This window comes from Thermobia domestica, chromosome 6 (genome assembly GCF_964235325.1).
Source record: "Thermobia domestica chromosome 6, izTheDome1.hap1.1, whole genome shotgun sequence".
Taxonomy (NCBI): domain Eukaryota; kingdom Metazoa; phylum Arthropoda; class Insecta; order Zygentoma; family Lepismatidae; genus Thermobia; species Thermobia domestica.
Window position 1 is genome coordinate 14598587 of NC_137459.1, and position 25164 is coordinate 14623750.

Below are 25164 nucleotides of genomic sequence, written 5' to 3' on the forward strand. Positions count from 1 at the left end.
TTTTCTTGACACATACTGTGTGTGATCATATTGCTTCAATGCGTTGTTTTGATCATCCACCAGAATCCCTCCTGGTAGCTTGCTTCTAGCGAATGGAGCGCCACGCTGCGGCAAATCTCATTACTTTCTGCATACACTTATGAGGGCACAGTTCGTCAGTGCGTTAATTATTTTGACCATGCACCACAATCCCTCCGCGTAGCTTGCTTCTAGCGAATGGAGCGCCACGCAGCAGCTCGTCTCATTAATTTCTTTACACATACTGTGTGTGAGCATACTGCTTCACTGCGTTAATTTTTTTGATCATCCACCACAATCCCTCCGGGGAGATTGCTTCAAGAGAATGGAGCGCCACGCAGTGGCGAGTCTCATTACTTTCTGCATACACTTTATGAGGGCATAGTTCGTAAGTGCGTTAATTGTTTTGACCATCCACCACAATCCCTCCGGGTGGCTTGCTTCTAGCGAATGGAGCGCCACGAAGCGTCGAGTATCATTACTTTCTTGACGCATACTGTGTGTGAGCATAGTGCTTCAGCGCGTTAATTGTTTTGATAATCCACCAGAATCCATCCGGGTAGCTTGCTTCTAGCGAATGGAGCGCCACGCAGCTGCGAGTCTCATTTCTTTCTGCATACACTTTGCGATAACATAGTTCGTCAGTGCGTTAATTGTTTTTATCATCCACCACAATCCCTCCGGGTAGCTTGCATCTAGCGAATGGAGCGCCACGCAGCGGCGAGTCTCGTTACTTTCTTGACACATACTGTGTGTGAGCATAGTGCTTCACCGCGTTAATTGGTTGGATTATTTACCACAATCCCTCCGGGGAGCTTGTTCCAAGAGAATAAAGCGCCACGCAGCGGCGAGTCTCATTACTTTCTGCATACACTTTGTGAGGGCATAATTCGTCAGTGCGTTAATTGTTTTGATCTTCCACCACAATGCCACCGGGTAGCTTGCTTCTAGGGAATGGAGCACCACGCAGCAGCGAGTCTCATTACTTTCTGGATATATTTTATGAGGGCATAGTTCGTTAGTGCGTTAATTGTTTTGATCATCCACCACAATCCCTCCGTGTAGCTTGCTTCTAGCAAATGGAGCGCCAACCAGCGGCGAGTCTCATTACTTTCTTGACACATACTGTGTGTGAGCATAGTGCTTCACCGCGTTAATTGGTTGGATTATTTACCACAATCCTTCCGGGGAGCTTGCTTCAAGAGAATAAAGCGCCACGCCGCGGCAAGTCTCATTATTTTCTTGACACAGACTGTGAGTCAGCATAGTGCTCCAGTGCCTTAATTGGTTGGATCATCCACCACAATCCCTCCGGGTAGGTTGCTTCTAGGGAATGGAGATCCACGCAGCGGCTCGTCTCATCATTTTCTTGACACATACTGTGTGTGAGCATAGTGCTTCAGTGCGTTATATGTTTTGATCATCCACCACAATCCCTCCGGGTAGCTTGCTTCTAGCGAATGGAGAGCCACGAAGCGGCGAGTATCATCACTTTCTTGACGCATATTGTGGGTGAGCATAGTGCTTCAGTGCGTTAAATTTTTGATCATCCATCGCAATTCCTCCGAGTAGCTTGCTTCCAGCGAATGGAGCGCCACGCAGCGGCGAGTCTCGTTATTTTCTTGACACAGACTGTGAGTCAGCATAGTGCTCCAGTGCCTTAATTGGTTGGATCATCCACCACAATCCCTGCGGGGAACTTGATTCTAGCGAATTGAGCTCCACGCAGGGGCGAATCTCATTACTTTCTGCATACACTTTATGAGGGCATAGTTCGTAAGTGCGTTAATTGCTTTGATCATCCACCACAATCCCTCCGGGTAGCTTGCGTCTAGAGAATAGAGCGCCACGCAGCGGCGATTCTCATTATTTTCTTTACACATAGTGTGTGTGAGCATAGTGCTTCAGTGCGTTAATTATTATTATAATCCACCACAATCCCTCCGGGTAGCTTGCTTCTAGCGAATGGAGCGCCACGCAGCATCGAGTCTCATTTCTTTCTGCATACACTTTATGAGGGCAGAGTTCGTCAGTGCGTTAATTGTTTTGATCATCCACCACAATCCCTCCGGGTAGCTTGCTTCTAGAGACTAGAGTGCCACGCAGCGGCGAGTCTCATTATTTTCTTGACATATACTGTATGTGAGCATAGTGCTTGAGTGAGTTAATTGTTTTTATCATCCACCACAATCCCCTCCGGTAGCTTTCTTCTAGCGAATGGAGCGCCACGCAGGGCCGAATCTCATTACTTTCTGCATACACTTTATGAGGGCATAGTTCGTCAGTGCGTTAATGGTTTTGATCATCCACCACAATCCCTCTGGGTAGCTTGCTTCTAGCGAATGGAGCGCCACGCAGCGGCGAGTCTCATTACTTTCTTGACACATACTGTGTGTGAGCATAGTGCATCACCGCGTTAATTGGTTTGATTATTTACCACAATCCCTCCGGTAGCTTGCTTCAAGAGAATAAAGCGCCACGCAGCGGCGAGGCTCATTATTTTCTTGACACATACTGTCTGTGAGCATAGTGCTTCAGTGCATTATTTGGTTGGATCATCCACCACAATCCCTGCGGGGAACTTGCTTCTAGCGAATGTAGCGCCACGCAGTGGCGAATCTCATTACTTTCTGCATACACTTTATGAGGGCATAGTTCGTCAGTGCGTTAATTGTTTTGACCATCCACCACAATCCCTCCGGGTAGCTTGCTTCTAGCGACTGGAGCGCCACGCAGCGGCGAGTCTCATTAATTTCTTGACACATACTGTGTGAGCATAGTGCTTCAGTGCGTTAATTGTTTTGATCATCCAGCACAATCTTTCCGGGTAGCTTGCTTGTAGCGAATGGAGCGCCACGCAGCGGCAGCCTCATTATTTTCTTGCACATACTGTATGTTAGCATAGTGCTTGAGTGCATTAATTGTTTTGATCATCCACCACAATTCCTCCGGGTAGCTTGCTTCTAGCAAATGGAGCGCCTCGGAGCGGCGAGTATCATTACTTTCTTGACACATACTGTGTGTGAGCATGGTGCTTCAGTGCGTTAATTATTATTATAATCCACCACAATCCCTCCGGGTAGCTTGCTTCTAGCGAATGGAGCGCCACGCAGCGGCGAGTCTCATTTCTTTCTGCATACACTTTATGAGTGCATAGTTCGTCAGTGCGTTAATTGTTTTGATCATCCACCACAATCCCTCCGGGTAGCTTGCTTCTAGAGAATAGAGCGCCACGCAGCGGCGAGTCTCATTATTTTATTGACATATACTGTATGTGAGCATAGTGCTTGAGTGAGTTAATTGTTTTTATCATCCACCACAATCCCTCCGGGTAGTTTTCTTCTAGCGAATGGAGCGCCACGCAGGGCCGAATCTCATTACTTTCTGCATACACTTTATGAGGGCATAGTTCTTCAGTGCGTTAATGGTTTAGATCATCCACCACAATCCCTCTGGTTAGCTTGCTTCTAGCGAATTGAGCGCCACGCAGCGGCGAGTCTCATTACTTTCTTGACACATACTGTGTGTGAGCATAATGCTTAACCGCGTTAATTGGTTTGATTATTTACCACAATCCCTCCGGTAGCTTGCTTCAAGAGAATAAAGCGCCACGCAGCGGCGAGGCTCATTATTTTCTTGCCACATACTGTGTGTGAGCATAGTGCTTCAGTGCATTATTTTGTTGGATCATCCACCACAATCCCTGCGAGGAACTTGCTTCTAACGAATGTAGCGCCACGCAGTGGCGAATCTCATTACTTTCTGCATACACTTTATGAGGGCATAGTTCGTCAGTCCGTTAATTGTTTTGACCATCCACCACAATCCTTCCGGGTAGCTTGCTTCTAGCGAATGGAGCGCCACGCAGCGGCGAGTCTCATTAATTTCTTGACACATACTGTGTGAGCATAGTGAGTGCTTCAGTGCGTTGATTGTTTTGATCATCCACCACAATCCCTCCGGGTACCTTGTTTCTAGCGAATGGAGCCTCACTCAGCGGCGAGGTTCATTATTTTCTTGACACATACTGTGTGTGAGCATAATGCTTCAGTGCGTTAATAGTTTTGATAATCCACCAGAATCCCTCCGGGTAGTTTGCTTCTAGCGAATGGAGCGCCACGCAGCGGCGAGTCTCATTACTTTCTTCACATATATTGTGTGTGAGCATAGTGCTACAATGCGCTAATTGGTGGGATCATCCACCACAATCCTTGCGGGGAACTTGCTTCTACGGAATGGAGTGCCACGCATCGGCGAATCTCATTACTTCCAGTGTACACTTTATGAGGGCATAGTTCGTCTGTGCGTTAGTTGTTTTGATCATCAAAAGATACTGGACTTGAAAGAGTGTGGACGTGGGTTTTTCGCTCCGTCGTATACCATCGGTAGTGCGGGAGAAACGTGTCATAGAACACTCCTATTTGACGTGCGGGACGTTAAAAGTGTCAAGGTGAAGTGTGTGAAGTGTGTAGGTGGTACCCCTCCCCAAAAGGTGGGTTATCTCAACTTTGTAACCATTCATGATAGAGGTTTGGCGACTGCACCGAATGAAAGAGCGGGTCCTAGAACATAAGGTATGTGAATTTTATTTAATTTTACCGGGACATAAAGACGCTATAAATTTTTAAACTTTTAACGTTATATTTTATTCCTTGAGTGAATGTTTTAAAGTCGCGTCTTTCAGTGACAAGAATTGAACATTTTAACGATTAACAGGAAGCGAGTGCGTTTATTGACTCTTAAGAATGCTGAACAATGATTTTGTTACGATTGACTGCTTAATAGTGTATTTATTCAGTTTCGACTTTGACTCATAACTAGGCAACCCCTTGATCGTTGTGCAAGGTGGCTGCATAACATTTGAGGCGTAATTGCTTCATATTTCATGCATATTTCATATTACGTGTTTGTTTTTTACAAAGATATAGTTCTTATGATTGAAATGACTGGTTGTTGGGCAATCCTCATGGCTTAGGGGTAAGGTGGGTTGCATAGTATTTGAGGTGTTTAATGAGAACTTGTATAAACTGTATATTATAATATTGTTACTTCGCGTTGTGTAAACAGCCTATAGACAACCCGCATTACGCTTGAGTGGAGAGGGTTATCCGTAAAATTAAGGGGCTGAGTTCTTCCGAAGATGGACAAGGACAGAGATAAATCGCGTCTCAGGGATGAAAGAACAGCTAGGGGAAGTTTTGGGAGTTATGAAGAGATGTTGGATGCCCAACTCTCTCAGTCAGGGATCAAATCACCAAGGAGGCAAAATGATTTAGCACCACCCACTTTAAGTACGAGAGACACAGACACAGATGAAGAAGAGGAAGAAAATTGGAAAATATACGAACAATCACTAAAGTTCATAGACAATACGCTCGAATCAAGTAAAGTAGGCAGGTATAAAATAGAAACGTTAAAGAAGAAATATGCGGAATGGCTAGCATACCAATCAAAACTGGAGGGTATCATTACATGTTTAAAGGAACAGGTAAAAGAATTAAAAGAGGAAAACGACAAACTCAAAAAAGAAAATCATGAACTGAAGAATAAGCAGAATTTTATACAATCAAACCATGACCAATTTCCAGCTTTGACATATGCCGAAGCTATCAAAAATGAAGATACATTACGAACAAAGACAATAAAAGAAGCCGTTAAGAAACAACACCCGGCAATCTTTCTCAAAGAAGCCAAAAAAGAGATGGATGCTAAGGAAATTCAGAAGAAGCTGGCTACAAAATTCAATCCTGCAAAAGAGAAAGTTAAAATAATGGCAACTAGAGCAGCAGGAAACACACTTATTATCGAGACTGCCACAAAGGAAGACTTAGAAAAGCTACAGAAAAACAAAGAATTACTGGAAGAGTTCAAAATGGAACAAAGAAAGAAAAGAAATCCTCAGTTTATAGTATATAATATACCATCAACGTATTCCGATGACTTCCTAATTGAGACACTCATTGAACAAAACCTGGAAGAGAATGAGAAAGAGCAAGCAGGGAAAGAGATGAAGGCTAAGTTTCGAACTGGCCCAAAAAATGCAGCTAGATGCCATCTAGTTCTCGAGGCCCCGTTTAATATTTACAGGAAGTTAGTACACAACAAGCGAATTTTCATTATGTATGAGTCGCTTTCGGTAAAGGAATTCTTAAGCGTAGCAAAATGCAGCAAGTGTAAGGATTATGGACACATAGCACGATATTGTCGTGCACAGGAAGTCAGATGTGCCCATTGTGGAGAAGAAAAACATGAGAAAAACGCCTGCAAGAACCTGGAAAAAACAAAAGTATGTGTCCCCTGTCAAATCAGGAAGAAGAAATGCAACGCAAAGGTTGAAAAAGACTGCTTGACGTATAAGTATTTCTACGAAAGGGAGGTAGCCAAGTATGATTATGGCGGCGGAAACTGAGAATAATATGACAGAACAGCATACAAAACAAGCGGAGATAAGCGACAATATCAACATGTCAAGTAGGAGAAACAAATTAGAAGGAAACAATATTTCAAAAATGCAAAGGGACTCATTACGAATGAGAGATTACAATGTAAAGAAAAGTGAAGAAAAGTTTCTGAATTGGGCTATGAACAATATACCTGACGTAACGGTGGGAAAAAATATTCCAAAACCCCTGATTGTGGAACCAGGAACTATCGATGTAAAAATTGAAGGAATATGCATCTTACACTTTATAAATCCAAATTTAAAGACTTTCCCGGCAGGTTTTGCAAGAATTGTAGCCAATTCTCACAAAAAATTTGACATTACAAAATTCAAAGATCTCGAAATACTTGATGGAAAGGGAAAAATAATAAAGGCGTTATATAGCACAAACATATATGGATGTAGTTTCATACACGTTGTTTCATGTAAAGAAACATTTTTAGAGGATCTAGCAACAATTTTGAATTTCTTCGAGAAAAACAACGGGTGCTTAACATATAAGCAAATAATAATTCCGGCAATAGGTATGGGTCTATGGAGAAAACAGCCTAGGGAGGTGCTATCTGTTTTTCAAGATTATTATTGTTTTGAGAGTCAAAAGTTCGTTTTTAAAATGATAACAGATAATACTCATATATATGTTGAAGTGGATTGGCAGCTGAGAAAGTTCGATTATAAACTAAGAAAACCAGATACTACATTACGAGAAGAGACCAGTGAATTGTTGGAGAATCATACTTCTAAGATAACAATGAAGAAGAGTAAAGATGTCGCCACACAAATAACTAGTATAGAAGATCTCAAAGAGGGCACATATGAGAACAAGGAGCAACAAATAAACAAGGTAAGAATCGTGGAAAGTGAGAATAATAAATCACTAGCAGCTGCTGAAGCGGAAGGCACAAACCAGGATAAGAATAAAAATCTTAGCGATCTTCAGGGAGGTGAAAGGAAGGAACTCTCTGACATCACAGAAAATAAACATCCTGGAATTTTGGGAATTTTTAAGAGAAATTGGAAGAAAAAGAACACGAATAAAATCAGTCGTAATACTACGTTGGATTCTGGAAACTCTAAACACGAAGAACGAGAAGCCCAGAAAACAATCATGAAGACGGGAGAAGCTCAAAACAGCAGCAGCTGTAGACAGTCTTCAAATCAAGATGGACAAGAGAGGATTAACGGAATAAATACCACTGATCCTGCAAATATATATGATAACTTTGAGTTAACATTAAAACTCTCCAGATTAGAGCAGTCTGCAATTTTAAGATTAGCCTTGAGACATATAATTCGCAATCTGAAGGAAAATGGAAATCAGATAGTCTTTCCTTTCTCACAAGACGAGGATGAAATGGAATTAAGTCTGAATAACTTGCCTACAAATCCAAGACAACTTCTAGAGCTTGTAGACATGGCTTATGCAAGAAGGAATTTAAATTTAGACTTGAATAGAGTTTATATACATTTTGTACGACTCTACGGCCGCATTATATACAATCACAAAAATGACTGGCCCAATTGCTGGGTTAAAACCTACCATACTTAAGTTTTATGGATAATAACCTGAGAATTTTACAACTAAACACGATGCGGTCAGAGGTCGTTATGGAAGAAATTATTCAAACAAGTATAGAGTGGAAAATCGATATCTTATGTCTACAGGAACCCTATTTTAAAAATGACGAGTTTGAAACTCCAAATTTTAATTATAGAATAATAAGAGAAGATAGACAAGCACTTGCCTCAATAATAGTTTTAAACAATGAACTACAGATTTTAAATATTGTACATTTTTCAAATAAATGGACAAATTGTATACAAATAAAATATGGTTTAATAGATTTTTTATTGATAAATTCTTACTTTCAGTATTCACATCCCATAGAACCATATATAGAAAACATAATGTCAATTTGTAATACATACTCAGAAAAAAGACTGTTAATATGTGCAGATGCAAACGCTAAATCAACTTCTTGGAATTCCAACGTGTTGGATGAAAGAGGAGAAAAGTTGGAAAACATGATAAACGAACTAAATTTAATTATAATAAATCAGCCTAATAATCCACCGACATACAGAAACAGGAATGGAAACGAAACTAACATTGATGTAACACTTGCGTCTACAAACTTTATAGAGGCCATCGCTAACTGGAAGGTATTAGACAGTGAAACAACGAGTGACCACCAAATAATAAGATTTGATATAATTAAACCGGACAACAGCATTAGAAGACTTGATGGGCATGGTATACCCTATAAGATAAAATGGATCGATTGGGAAAAGTTAAATAAAGAAATTCGTTTGCCAGACTTAAACTGTGTTAATGAAAATGAACTAAATGACAAAATAAAAGAAATAGGTAATTCAACGTTGGAAGCAGTTAAAAAATCAATAAAGAAAAGGAGTAAAAACAGGTCAAATGGTACAACCTATTTTTGGAATTTAGGTCTACAAGTGTTAAAAAGGAAATTAAGAGCGAAGAGACGACAGTACCAAAGGGCACAAGATCCATATTTAAAGGATATAAGATTAAATCAATATCTTGAAATTAAAAATGAATATAAAGAAAAACTTAAAATAGACAAAAATAAGGCATGGTCAAATTTTGCCAGGGAAAAACTAAGCATGGACCCATGGGGCATGCCTTATAAAATAATAACAGATAAAGTACAACCGTCCTTGGTGCTGTCTACTATGAAAAAACACGACGAAACATATACAAATGATATGAAAGAAACAATGGAATACATAATAGATACGTTACTCCCCAATGACGACCCATCAACAGACAATGACGAAAACAAGAAGGACAGGGAAAACTATATCAACTATAATCCAGGTGAACTCTCAAATCTAGAAGAAATAAAAACTAATAATGAGGAGATAGAGGAAATTATAAAGGATTTAAAAAGTAACAAAGCGCCAGGACCAGATGGCTTGAAATCCGAAATTTATAAAAATTGCAGACAAAGTTGGGTACCATATTTGGTCAGGTTATATAACAAATGTATTGAATTAGGTTCATTCCCAAGAAACTGGAAGAAAGCCAAATTAATCATATTGCAGAAACAAAAAGCTGGTACGATTACCTCTCCCAAGTCATATAGACCAATATGCCTCTTGGACATTTTATGTTCGTCTGTGCGTTAGTTGTTTTGATCATCCACTACAATCCCTCCGGGGAGCTTGCTCCTAGCGAATAGAGCGCCACGCTGCGGCGAGTCTCATTACTTTGTTGAAACAAACTGTGTGTGAGCATAGTGCTTCAGTGCGTTAATTGTTATGATAATCCACCACACTCCCTCCGGGTTCCTTGCTTCTAGCGAATGGAGCGCCACGAAGCGGCGAGTATCATTACTTTCTTGACGCATACTGTGTGTGAGCATAGTTCTTCAGTGCGTTAAATTTTTGATCATCCAACCCAATCCCTCCGAGTAGCATGCTTCTAGCGAATGGAGCGCCACGCAGCGGCGAGTCTCATTACTTTCTGCATATACTTTATGAGGGCGCAGTTCGTCAGTGCGTTATATGTTTTGATCATCCACCAGAATCCCTCCGGGTAGCTTGCTTCTAGCGATTGGAGAGCCACGCAGCGGCGAGTCTCATTATTTTCTTGACACATACTGTGTGTGATCATATTGCTTCAATGCGTTGTTTTGATCATCCACCAGAATCCCTCCTGGTAGCTTGCTTCTAGCGAATGGAGCGCCACGCTGCGGCAAATCTCATTACTTTCTGCATACTCTTATGAGGGCACAGTTCGTCAGTGCGTTAATTATTTTGACCATGCACCACAATCCCTCCGCGTAGCTTGCTTCTAGCGAATGGAGCGCCACGCAGCAGCTCGTCTCATTAATTTCTTTACACATACTGTGTGTGAGCATACTGCTTCACTGCGTTAATTTTTTTGATCATCCACCACAATCCCTCCGGGGAGATTGCTTCAAGAGAATGGAGCGCCACGCAGTGGCGAGTCTCATTACTTTCTGCATACACTTTATGAGGGCATAGTTCGTAAGTGCGTTAATTGTTTTGACCATCCACCACAATCCCTCCGGGTGGCTTGCTTCTAGCGAATGGAGCGCCACGAAGCGGCGAGTATCATTACTTTCTTGACGCATACTGTGTGTGAGCATAGTGCTTCAGCGCGTTAATTGTTTTGATAATCCACCAGAATCCATCCGGGTAGCTTGCTTCTAGCGAATGGAGCGCCACGCAGCTGCGAGTCTCATTTCTTTCTGCATACACTTTGTGATAACATAGTTCGTCAGTGCGTTAATTATTTTTATCATCCACCACAATCCCTCCGGGTAGCTTGCATCTAGCGAATGGAGCGCCACGCAGCGGCGAGTCTCGTTACTTTCTTGACACATACTGTGTGTGAGCATAGTGCTTCACCGCGTTAATTGGTTGGATTATTTACCACAATCCCTCCGGGGAGCTTGTTCCAAGAGAATAAGGCGCCACGCAGCGGCGAGTCTCATTACTTTCTGCATACACTTTGTGAGGGCATAATTCGTCAGTGCGTTAATTGTTTTGATCTTCCACCACAATGCCACCGGGTAGCTTGCTTCTAGGGAATGGAGCACCACGCAGCAGCGAGTCTCATTACTTTCTGGATATATTTTATGAGGGCATAGTTCGTTAGTGCGTTAATTGTTTTGATCATCCACCACAATCCCTCCGTGTAGCTTGCTTCTAGCAAATGGAGCGCCAACCAGCGGCGAGTCTCATTACTTTCTTGACACATACTGTGTGTGAGCATAGTGCTTCACCGCGTTAATTGGTTGGATTATTTACCACAATCCTTCCGGGGAGCTTGCTTCAAGAGAATAAAGCGCCACGCCGCGGCAAGTCTCATTACTTTCTGCATACACCTTATGAGGGCACAGTTCGTCAGTGCGTTAATTGTTTTGATCATCCACCACAATCCCTCCGGGTAGCTTGCTTCTAGCGAATGGAGAGCCACGAAGCGGCGAGTATCATCACTTTCTTGACGCATATTGTGGGTGAGCATAGTGCTTCAGTGCGTTAAATTTTTGATCATCCATCGCAATTCCTCCGAGTAGCTTGCTTCCAGCGAATGGAGCGCCACGCAGCGGCGAGTCTCGTTATTTTCTTGACACAGACTGTGAGTCAGCATAGTGCTCCAGTGCCTTAATTGGTTGGATCATCCACCACAATCCCTGCGGGGATCTTGATTCTAGCGAATTGAGCTCCACGCAGGGGCGAATCTCATTACTTTCTGCATACACTTTATGAGGGCATAGTTCGTAAGTGCGTTAATTGCTTTGATCATCCACCACAATCCCTCCGGGTAGCTTGCGTCTAGAGAATAGAGCGCCACGCAGCGGCGATTCTCATTATTTTCTTTACACATAGTGTGTGTGAGCATAGTGCTTCAGTGCGTTAATTATTATTATAATCCACCACAATCCCTCCGGGTAGCTTGCTTCTAGCGAATGGAGCGCCACGCAGCATCGGGTCTCATTTCTATCTGCATACACTTTATGAGGCCAGAGTTCGTCAGTGCGTTAATTGTTTTGATCATCCACCACAATCCCTCCGGGTAGCTTGCTTCTAGAGACTAGAGTGCCACGCAGCGGCGAGTCTCATTATTTTCTTGACATATACTGTATTTGAGCATAGTGCTTGAGTGAGTTAATTGTTTTTATCATCCACCACAATCCCTTCCGGTAGCTTTCTTCTAGCGAATGGAGCGCCACGCAGGGCCGAATCTCATTACTTTCTGCATACACTTTATGAGGGCATAGTTCGTCAGTGCGTTAATGGTTTTGATCATCCACCACAATCCCTCTGGGTAGCTTGCTTCTAGCGAATGGAGCGCCACGCAGCGGCGAGTCTCGTTACTTTCTTGACACATACTGTGTGTGAGCATAGTGCATCACCGTGTTAATTGGTTTGATTATTTACCACAATTCCTCCGGTAGCTTGCTTCAAGAGAATAAAGCGCCACGCAGCGGCGAGGCTCATTATTTTCTTGACACATACTGTCTGTGAGCATAGTGCTTCAGTGCATTATTTGGTTGGATCATCCACCACAATCCCTGCGGGGAACTTGCTTCTAGCGAATGTAGCGCCACGCAGTGGCGAATCTCATTACTTTCTGCATACACTTTATGAGGGCATAGTTCGTCAGTGCGTTAATTGTTTTGACCATCCACCACAATCCCTCCGGGTAGCTTGCTTCTAGCGACTGGAGCGCCACGCAGCGGCGAGTCTCATTAATTTCTTGACACATACTGTGTGAGCATAGTGCTTCAGTGCGATAATTGTTTTGATCATCCAGCACAATCTTTCCGGGTAGCTTGCTTGTAGCGAATGGAGCGCCACGCAGCGGCGAGCCTCATTATTTTCTTGCACATACTGTATGTTAGCATAGTGCTTGAGTGCATTAATTGTTTTGATCATCCACCACAATTCCTCCGGGTAGCTTGCTTCTAGCAAATGGAGCGCCTCGGAGCGGCGAGTATCATTACTTTCTTGACACATACTGTGTGTGAGCATGGTGCTTCAGTGCGTTAATTATTATTATAATCCACCACAATCCCTCCGGGTAGCTTGCTTCTAGCGAATGGAGCGCCACGCAGCATCGGGTCTCATTTCTTTCTGCATACACTTTATGAGGGCAGAGTTCGTCAGTGCGTTAATTGTTTTGATCATCCACCACAATCCCTCCGGGTAGCTTGCTTCTAGAGACTAGAGTGCCACGCAGCGGCGAGTCTCATTATTTTCTTGACATATACTGTATTTGAGCATAGTGCTTGAGTGAGTTAATTGTTTTTATCATCCACCACAATCCCTTCCGGTAGCTTTCTTCTAGCGAATGGAGCGCCACGCAGGGCCGAATCTCATTACTTTCTGCATACACTTTATGAGGGCATAGTTCGTCAGTGCGTTAATGGTTTTGATCATCCACCACAATCCCTCTGGGTAGCTTGCTTCTAGCGAATGGAGCGCCACGCAGCGGCGAGTCTCATTACTTTCTTGACACATACTGTGTGTGAGCATAGTGCATCACCGCGTTAATTGGTTTGATTATTTACCACAATTCCTCCGGTAGCTTGCTTCAAGAGAATAAAGCGCCACGCAGCGGCGAGTCTCATTACTTTCAGCATACACTTTAAGAGGGCAAAGTTCGTCAGTGCGTTAATTGTTTGGATCATCCACCACAATCCCTCCGGGGAGCTTGCTTCTAGCGAATGGAGCGCCACGCAGCGGCGAGTCTCATTACTTTGTTGAAACAAATTGTGTGTGAGCATAGTGCTTCAGTGCGTTAATTGTTATGATAATCCACCACAATCCCTCAGGGTACCTTGGTTCTAGCGAATGGAGCGCCACGCAGCGGCGAGTCTCATTTCTTTCTGCATACACTTTATGATTGCATAGTTCGTCAGTGCGTTAATTGTTTTGATCATCCACCACAATCCCTCCGGGTAGGTTGCTTCTAGGGAATGGAGATCCACGCAGCGGCTAGTCTCATTATTTTCTTGACACATACTGTGTGTGAGCATAGTGCTCCAGTGCGCTATATGTTTTGATCATCCACCAGAATCCCTCCGGGTAGCTTGCTTCTAGCGAATATAGCGCCACGAAGCGGCGAGTCTCATTATTTTCTTGACACATACTGTCTGTGAGCATACTGCTTCAGTGCGTTAATTGTTTTGATCATCCACCACAATCTTTCCGGGTAGCTTGCTTCAAGAGAATAAAGCGCCACGCAGCGGCGAGGCTCATTATTTTCTTGACACATACTGTGTGTGAGCATAGTGCTTCAGTGCATTATTTGGTTGGATCATCCACCACAATCCCTGCGGGGAACTTGCTTCTAGCGATTGTAGGGCCACGCAGTGGCGAATCTCATTACTTTCTGCATACACTTTATGAGGGCATAGTTCGTAAGTGCGATAATTGCTTTGATCATCCACCACAATCCCTCCGGGTAGCTTGCTTCTAGAGAATAGAGCGCCACGCAGCGGCGATTCTCATTACTTTCTTTACACATAGTGTGTGTGAGCATAGTGCTTCAGTGCGTTAATTATTATTATAATCCACCACAATCCCTCCGGGTAGCTTGCTTCTAGCGAATAGAGTGCCACGCAGCGGCGAGTCTCATTATTTTCTTGACATATACTGTATGCGAGCATAGTTCTTGAGTGAGTTAATTGTTTTTATCATCCACCACAATCCCTCCGGGTAGCTTTCTTCTAGCGAATGGTGCGCCACGCAGGGCCGAATCTCATTACTTTCGGCATACACTTTATGAGGGCATAGTTCGTCAGTGCGTTAATGGTTTTGATCATCCACCACAATCCCTCTGGGTAGCTTGCTTCTAGCGAATGGAGCGCCCCGCAGCGGCGAGTCTCATTACTTTCTTGACACATACTGTGTGTGAGCATAGTGCTTCACCGCGTTAATTGGTTTGATTATTTACCACAATCACTCCGGTAGTTTAATTCAAGAGAATAAAGCGCAACTCAGCGGTGAGGCTCATTATTTTCTTGACACATACTGTGTGAGCATAGTGCTTCAGTGCATTATTTGGTTGGATCATCCACCACAATCCCTGCGGGGAACTTGCTTCTAGCGAATGTAGCGCCACGCAGTGGCTAATCTCATTACTTTCTGCATAAACTTTATGAGGGCATAGTTCGTCAGTTCGTTAATTGTTTTGACCATCCATCACAATCCCTCCGGGTAGCTTGCTTCTAGCGAATGGAGCGCCACGCAGCGGCGAGTCTCATTACTTTGTTGAAACAAATTGTGTGTGAACATAGTGCTACAGTGCGTTAATTGTTATGATAATCCACCACAATCCCTCAGGGTAGCTTGGTTCTAGCGAATGGAGCGCCCCGCAGCGGCGAGTCTCATTTCTTTCTGCATACACTTTATGATTGCATAGTTCGTCAGTGCGTTAATTGTTTTGATCATCCACCACAATCCCTCCGGGTAGGTTGCTTCTAGGGAATGGAGATCCACGCAGCGGCTAGTCTCATTATTTTCTTGACACATACTGTGTGTGAGCATAGTGCTCCAGTGCGTTATATGTTTTGATCATCCACCAGAATCCCTCCGGGTAGCTTGCTTCTAGCGAATGGAGCGCCACGAAGCGGCGAGTCTCATTAATTTCTTGACACATACTGTCTGTGAGCATACTGCTTCAGTGCGTTAATTGTTTTGATCATCCACCACAATCTTTCCGGGTAGCTTGCTTCAAGAGAATAAAGCGCCACGCAGCGGCGAGGCTCATTATTTTCTTGACACATACTGTGTGTGAGCATAATGCTTCAGTGCATTATTTGGTTGGATCATCCACCACAATCCCTGCGGGGAACTTGCTTCTAGCGATTGTAGCGCCACGCAGTGGCGAATCTCATTACTTTCTGTATACACTTTATGAGGGCATAGTTCGTAAGTGCGTTAATTGCTTTGAACATCCACCACAATCCCTCCGGGTAGCTTGCTTCTAGAGAATAGAGCGCCACGCAGCGGCGATTCTCATTACTTTCTTTACACATAGTGTGTGTGAGCATAGTGCTTCAGTGCGTTAATTATTATTATAATCCACCACAATCCCTCCGGGTAGCTTGCTTCTAGCGAATGGAGCGCCACGCAGCGGCGAGTCTCATTTCTTTCTGCATACACTTTATGAGGGCTTAGTTCGTCAGTGCGTTAATTGTTTTGATCATCCACCACAATCCCTCCGGGTAGCTTGCTTCTAGAGAATAGAGTGCCACGCAGCGGCGAGTCTCATTATTTTCTTGACATATACTGTATGTGAGCATAGTGCTTGAGTGAGTTAATTGTTTTTATCATCCACCACAATCCCTCCGGGTAGCTTTCTTCTAGCGAATGGTGCGCCACACAGGGCCGAATCTCATTACTTTCTGCATACACTTTATGAGGGCATAGTTCGTCAGTGCGTTAATGGTTTTGATCATCCACCACAATCCCTCTGGGTAGCTTGCTTGTAGCGAATGGAGCGCCCCGCAGCGGCGAGTCTCATTACTTTCTTGACACATACTGTGTGTGAGCATAGTGCTTCACCGCGTTAATTGGTTGGATTATTTACCACAATCACTCCGGTAGCTTAAATCAAGAGAATAAAGCGCCACGCAGCGGTGAGGCTCATTATTTTCTTGACACATACTGTGTGTGAGCCTAGTGCTTCAGTGCATTATTTGGTTGGATCATCCACCACAATCCCTGCGGGGAACTTGCTTCTAGCGAATGTAGCGCCACGCAGTGGCGAATCTCATTACTTTCTGCATACACTTTATGAGGGCATAGTTCGTCAGTTCGTTAATTGTTTTGACCATCCACCACAATCCCTCGGGGTAGCTTGCTTCTAGCGAATGGAGCGAAACGCAGCGGCGAGTCTCATTAATTTCTTGACACATACTGTGTGACCATAGTGCTTCAGTGCGTTAATTGTTTTGATCATCCACCACAATCCCTCCGGGTACCTTCCTTCTAGCGAATGGAGCTCCACTCAGCGGCGAGGTTCATTATTTCCTTGACACATACTGTGTGTGAGCATAGTGCTTCAGTTCGTTAATAGTTTTGATAATCCACCAGAATCCCTCCGGGTAGCTTGCTTCTAGCGAATTGAGCGCCACGCAGCGGCGAGTCTCATTACTTTCTTGACACATACTGTGTGTGAGCATAGTGCTACAATGCGTTAATTGGTGGGATCATCCACCACAATCCCTGCGGGGAACTTGCTTCTACCGAATGGAGTGCCACGCATCGGCGAATCTCATTACTTTCAGTTTACACTTTATGAGGGCATAGTTCGTCTGTGCGTTAGTTGTTTTGATCATCCACTACAATCCCTCCGGGGAGCTTGCTCCTAGCGAATAGAGCGCCACGCTGCGGCGAGTCTCATTACTTTGTTGAAACAAACTGTGTGTGAGCATAGTGCTTCAGTGCGTTAATTGTTATGATAATCCACCACACTCCCTCCGGGTTCCTTGCTTCTAGCGAATGGAGCGCCACGCAGCGGCGAGTCTCATTACTTTCTTCACACATACTGTGTGTGAGCATAGTGCTACAATGCGTTAATTGGTGGGATCATCCACCACAATCCCTGCGGGGAACTTCCTTCTACCGAACGGAGTGCCACGTATCGGATAATCTCATTACTTTCAGTGTACACTTTATGTGGGCATAGTTCGTCTGTGCGTTAATAATTTTGATCATCCACTACATTCCCTCCGGGGAGCTTGCTCCTAGCGAATAGAGCGCCACGATGCGGCGAGTCTCATTACTTTGTTGAAACATACTGTGTGTGAGCATAGTGCTTCAGTGCGTTAATGGTTATGATAATCCACCACAATCCCTCCGGGTAGCTTGCTTCTAGCGAATGGAGCGCCACGCAGCGGCGAGTCTCATTTCTTTCTGCATACACTTTATGATTGCATAGTTCGTCAGTGCGTTAATTGTTTTGATCATCCACCACAATCCCTCTGGGTAGCTTGCTTCTAGCGAATGGAGCGTCACGCAGCGGCGAGTCTCATTACTTTCTTGACACATACTTTGTGTGAGCATAGTGCTTCACCGCGTTAATTGGTTGGATTATTTACCACAATCTCTCCGGGGAGCTTGCTTCAAGAGAATAAAGCGCAACGCAGCGGCGAGTCTCATTACTTTCTGCATACACTTTATGAGGGCAAAGTTCGTTTGTGCGTTAATAGTTTGGATAATCCACCACAATCCCTCCGGGTAGGTTGCTTCTAGGGAATGGAGATCCACGCAGCAGCTAGTCTCATAATTTTCTTGACACATACTGTGTGTGAGCATAGTGCTTCAGTGCGTTATATGTTTTGATCATCCACCAGAATCCCTCCGGGTAGCTTGCTTCTAGGGAATGGAGCGCCACGCAGCGGCGAGTCTTATTAATTTCTTGACACATACTGTGTGTGAGCATACTGCTTCAGTGCTTTATTTGTTTTGATCATCCACCACAATCCCTCCGGGTAGATTGCTTCTAGCGAATGGAGCGCCACGAAGCGGCGAGTCTCATTACTTCCTTGACACATACTGTGTGTGAGCATAGTGCTTCACCGCGTTAATTGGTTTGATTATTTACCACAATCCCTCCGGTAGCTTGCTTCAACAGAATAAAGCGCCACGCAGCGGCGAGGCACATTATTTTCTTGACACATACTGTGTGTGAGCATAGTGCTTCAGTGTATTATTTTGTTGGATCATCCACCACAATCCCTGCGGGAACTTGCTTCTAGCGAATGGAGCGCCACGCAGGGGCGAATCTCATTACTTTCTGCATACACTTTATGAGGGCATAGTTCGTCAGTGCGTTAATTGTTTTGACCATCCACCACAATCCCTCCGGGTAGCTTGCTTCTAGCGAATGGAGCACCACGCAGCGGCGAGTCTCATTAATTTCTTGACACATACTGTGTGAGCATAGTGCTTCATTCCGTTAATTGTTTTGATCATCCACCACAATCTCTCCGGGTACCTTGCTTCTAGCGAATGGAGCTCCAGTCAGCGGCGAGGTTCATTATTTTCTTGACACATACTGTGTGTGAGCATAGTGCTTCAGTGCGTTAATAGTTTTGATCATCCACAAAAATCCATCCGGTTAGCTTGCTTCTAGCGAATGGAGCGCCACGCAGCGGCGAGTCTCATTACTTTCTTCACACATACTGTGTGTGAGCATAGTGCTATAATGCGTTAATTGGTGCTATCATCCACCACAATCCCTGCGGGGAACTTGCTTCTACCGAATGGAGTGCCACGCATCGGCGAATCTCATTACTTTCAGTGTACACTTTATGAGGGCATAGTTCGTCTGTGCGTTAATTGTTTTGATCATCCACTACAATCCCTCCGGGGAGCTTGGTTCTAGCGAATGGAGCCCCACGCAGCGGCGAGTCTCATTACTTTGTTGAAACAAATTGTGTGTGAGCATAGTGCTTCTGTGCGTTAATTGTTATGATAATCCACCACAATCCCTCCCGGTAGCTTGCTTCTAGCGAATGGAACGCCACGCAGCGGCGAATTTCATTTCTTTCTGCATACACTTTATGATTGCATAGTTCGTCAGTGCGTTAATTGTTTTGATCATCCACCACAATCCCTCTGGGTAGCTTGCTTCTAGCGAATGGAGCGTCACGCAGCGGCGAGTCTCATTACTTTCTTGACACATACTGTGTGTGAGCATAGTGCTTCACCGCGTTAATTGGTTGGATTATTTACCACAATCCCTCCGGGGAGGTTGCTTCAAGAGGATAAAGCGCCCCGCAGCGGCGAGTCTCATTACTTTCTGCATACACTTTATGAGGGCAAAGTTCGTCAGTGCGTTAATTGTTTGGATCATCCACCACAATCCCTCCGGGTAGGTTGCTTCTAGCGAATGGAGCGTCACGCAGCGGCTAGTCTCATTACTTTCTTGACACATACTGTGTGTGAGCATAGTGGCCAGTGCGTTATATGTTTTGATCATCCACCAGAATCCCTCCGGGTAGCTTGCTTCTAGCGAAGGGAGCGCCACGCAGGGGCGAGTGTCATTATTTTCTTGCACATACTGTATGTGAGCATAGTGCTTGAGTGCGTTAATTGTTTTGATCATCCACCACAATCCCTCCGGGTAGCTTGCTTCTAGCGAATGGAGCGCCACGAAGCGGCGAGTATCATTACTTTCTTGACGCATACTGTGTGTGAGCATAGTTCTTCAGTGCGTTAAATTTTTGATCATCCAACCCAATCCCTCCGAGTAGCATGCTTCTAGCGAATGGAGCGCCACGCAGCGGCGAGTCTCATTACTTTCTGCATATACTTTATGAGGGCGCAGTTCGTCAGTGCGTTATATGTTTTGATCATCCACCAGAATCCCTCCGGGTAGCTTGCTTCTAGCGATTGGAGAGCCACGCAGCGGCGAGTCTCATTATTTTCTTGACACATACTGTGTGTGATCATATTGCTTCAATGCGTTGTTTTGATCATCCACCAGAATCCCTCCTGGTAGCTTGCTTCTAGCGAATGGAGCGCCACGCTGCGGCAAATCTCATTACTTTCTGCATACACTTATGAGGGCACAGTTCGTCAGTGCGTTAATTATTTTAACCATGCACCACAATCCCTCCGCGTAGCTTGCTTCTAGCGAATGGAGCGCCACGCAGCAGCTCGTCTCATTAATTTCTTTACACATACTGTGTGTGAGCATACTGCTTCACTGCGTTAATTTTTTTGATCATCCACCACAATCCCTCCGGGGAGATTGCTTCAAGAGAATGGAGCGCCACGCAGTGGCGAGTCTCATTACTTTCTGCATACACTTTATGAGGGCATAGTTCGTAAGTGCGTTAATTGTTTTGACCATCCACCACAATCCCTCCGGGTGGCTTGCTTCTAGCGAATGGAGCGCCACGAAGCGGCGAGTATCATTACTTTCTTGACGCATACTGTGTGTGATCATATTGCTTCAATGCGTTGTTTTGATCATCCACCAGAATCCCTCCTGGTAGCTTGCTTCTAGCGAATGGAGCGCCACGCAGTGGCGAGTCTCATTACTTTCTGCATACACTTTATGAGGGCATAGTGCTTCAGCGCGTTAATTGTTTTGATAATCCACCAGAATCCATCCGGGTAGCTTGCTTCTAGCGAATGGAGCGCCACGCAGCTGCGAGTCTCATTTCTTTCTGTATACACTTTGTGATAACATAGTTCGTCAGTGCGTTAATTGTTTTTATCATCCACCACAATCCCTCCGGGTAGCTTGCATCTAGCGAATGGAGCGCCACGCAGCGGCGAGTCTCGTTACTTTCTTGACACATACTGTGTGTGAGCATAGTGCTTCACCGCGTTAATTGGTTGGATTATTTACCACAATCCCTCCGGGGAGCTTGTTCCAAGAGAATAAAGCGCCACGCAGCGGCGAGTCTCATTACTTTCTGCATACACTTTGTGAGGGCATAATTCGTCAGTGCGTTAATTGTTTTGATCTTCCACCACAATGCCACCGGGTAGCTTGCTTCTAGGGAATGGAGCACCACGCAGCAGCGAGTCTCATTACTTTCTGGATATATTTTATGAGGGCATAGTTCGTTAGTGCGTTAATTGTTTTGATCATCCACCACAATCCCTCCGTGTAGCTTGCTTCTAGCAAATGGAGCGCCAACCAGCGGCGAGTCTCATTACTTTCTTGACACATACTGTGTGTGAGCATAGTGCTTCACCGCGTTAATTGGTTGGATTATTTACCACAATCAATCCGGGGAGCTTGCTTCAAGAGAATAAAGCGCCACGCCGCGGCAAGTCTCATTACTTTCTGCATACACCTTATGAGGGCACAGTTCGTCAGTGCGTTAATTGTTTTGATCATCCACCACAATCCCTCCGGGTAGCTTGCTTCTAGCGAATGGAGAGCCACGAAGCGGCGAGTATCATCACTTTCTTGACGCATATTGTGGGTGAGCATAGTGCTTCAGTGCGTTAAATTTTTGATCATCCATCGCAATTCCTCCGAGTAGCTTGCTTCCAGCGAATGGAGCGCCACGCAGCGGCGAGTCTCGTTATTTTCTTGACACAGACTGTGAGTCAGCATAGTGCTCCAGTGCCTTAATTGGTTGGATCATCCACCACAATCCCTGCGGGGAACTTGATTCTAGCGAATTGAGCTCCACGCAGGGGCGAATCTCATTACTTTCTGCATACACTTTATGAGGGCATAGTTCGTAAGTGCGTTAATTGCTTTGATCATCCACCACAATCCCTCCGGGTAGCTTGCGTCTAGAGAATAGAGCGCCACGCAGCGGCGATTCTCATTATTTTCTTTACACATAGTGTGTGTGAGCATAGTGCTTCAGTGCGTTAATTATTATTATAATCCACCACAATCCCTCCGGGTAGCTTGCTTCTAGCGAATGGAGCGCCACGCAGCATCGAGTCTCATTTCTTTCTGCATACACTTTATGAGGGCAGAGTTCGTCAGTGCGTTAATTGTTTTGATCATCCACCACAATCCCTCCGGGTAGCTTGCTTCTAGAGACTAGAGTGCCACGCAGCGGCGAGTCTCATTATTTTCTTGACATATACTGTATGTGAGCATAGTGCTTGAGTGAGTTAATTGTTTTTATCATCCACCACAATCCCTTCCGGTAGCTTTCTTCTAGCGAATGGAGCGCCACGCAGGGCCGAATCTCATTACTTTCTGCATACACTTTATGAGGGCATAGTTCGTCAGTGCGTTAATGGTTTTGATCATCCACCAAAATCCCTCTGGGTAGCTTGCTTCTAGCGAATGGAGCGCCACGCAGCGGCGAGTCTCATTACTTTCTTGACACATACTGTGTGTGAGCATAGTGCATCACCGCGTTAATTGGTTTGATTATTTACCACAATCCCTCCGGTAGCTTGCTTCAAGAGAATAAAGCGCCACGCAGCGGCGAGGCTCATTATTTTCTTGACACATACTGTCTGTGAGCATAGTGCTTCAGTGCATTATTTGGTTGGATCATCCACCACAATCCCTGCGGGGAACTTGCTTCTAGCGAATGTAGCGCCACGCAGTGGCGAATCTCATTACTTTCTGCATACACTTTATGAGGGCATAGTTCGTCAGTGCGTTAATTGTTTTGACCATCCACCACAATCCCTCCGGGTAGCTTGCTTCTAGCGACTGGAGCGCCACGCAGCGGCGAGTCTCATTAATTTCTTGACACATACTGTGTGAGCATAGTGCTTCAGTGCGTTAATTGTTTTGATCATCCAGCACAATCTTTCCGGGTAGCTTGCTTGTAGCGAATGGAGCGCCACGCAGCGGCGAGCCTCATTATTTTCTTGCACATACTGTATGTTAGCATAGTGCTTGAGTGCATTAATTGTTTTGATCATCCACCACAATTCCTCCGGGTAGCTTGCTTCTAGCAAATGGAGCCCCTCGGAGCGGCGAGTATCATTACTTTCTTGACACATACTGTGTGTGAGCATGGTGCTTCAGTGCGTTAATTATTATTATAATCCACCACAATCTCTCCGGGTAGCTTGCTTCTAGCGAATGGAGCGCCACGCAGGGCCGAATCTCATTACTTTCTGCATACACTTTATGAGGGCATAGTTCGTCAGTCCGTTAATTGTTTTGACCATCCACCACAATCCTTCCGGGTAGCTTGCTTCTAGCGAATGGAGCGCCACGCAGCGGCGAGTCTCATTAATTTCTTGACACATACTGTGTGAGCATAGTGCTTCAGTGCGTTGATTGTTTTGATCATCCACCACAATCCCTCCGGGTACCTTGTTTCTAGCGAATGGAGCCTCACTCAGCGGCGAGGTTCATTATTTTCTTGACACATACTGTGTGTGAGCATAATGCTTCAGTGCGTTAATAGTTTTGATAATCCACCAGAATCCCTCCGGGTAGCTTGCTTCTAGCGAATGGAGCGCCACAGCGGCGAGTCTCATTACTTTCTTCACATATATTGTGTGTGAGCATAGTGCTACAATGCGCTAATTGGTGGGATCATCCACCACAAACCTTGCGGGGAACTTGCTTCTACCGAATGGAGTGCCACGCATCGGCGAATCTCATTACTTCCAGTGTACACTTTATGAGGGCATAGTTCGACTGTGCGTTAATTGTTTTGATCATCCACTACAATCCCTCCGGGGAGCTTGCTCCTAGCGAATAGAGCGCCACGCTGCGGCGAGTCTCATTACTTTGTTGAAACAAACTGTGTGTGAGCATAGGTCTTCAGTGCGTTAATTGTTATGAAAATCCACCACAATCCCTCCGGGTAGCTTGCTTCTAGCGAATGGAGCGCCCCGCAGCGGCGAGTCTCATTACTTTCTTGACACATACTGTGTGTGAGCATAGTGCTTCACCGCGTTAATTGGTTTGATTATTTACCACAATCACTCCGGTAGTTTAATTCAAGAGAATAAAGCGCAACTCAGCGGTGAGGCTCATTATTTTCTTGACACATACTGTGTGAGCATAGTGCTTCAGTGCATTATTTGGTTGGATCATCCACCACAATCCCTGCGGGGAACTTGCTTCTAGCGAATGTAGCGCCACGCAGTGGCTAATCTCATTACTTTCTGCATAAACTTTATGAGGGCATAGTTCGTCAGTTCGTTAATTGTTTTGACCATCCATCACAATCCCTCCGGGTAGCTTGCTTCTAGCGAATGGAGCGCCACGCAGCGGCGAGTCTCATTAATTTCTTGACACATACTGTGTGAGCATAGTGCTTCAGTGCATTAATTGTTTTGATCATCAACCACAATCCCTCCGGGTACCTTGCTTCTAGCGAATGGAGCTCCACTCAGCGGCGAGGTTCATTATTTCCTTGACACATACTGTGTGTGAGCATAGTGCTTCAGTTCGTTAATAGTTTTGATAATCCACCAGAATCCCTCAGGGTAGCTTTCTTCTAGCGAATGGAGCGCCACGCAGCGGCGAGTCTCATTACTTTCTTGACACATACTGTGTGTGAGCATAGTGCTACAATGCGTTAATTGGTGGGATCATCTACCACAATCCCTGCGGGGAACTTGCTTCTACCGAATGGAGTGACACGCATCGGCGAATCTCATTACTTTCAGTTTACACTTTATGAGGGCATAGTTCGTCTGTGCGTTAATTGTTTTGATCATCCACTACAATCCCTCCGGGGAGCTTGCTTCTAGCGAATGAAGCGCCACGCAGC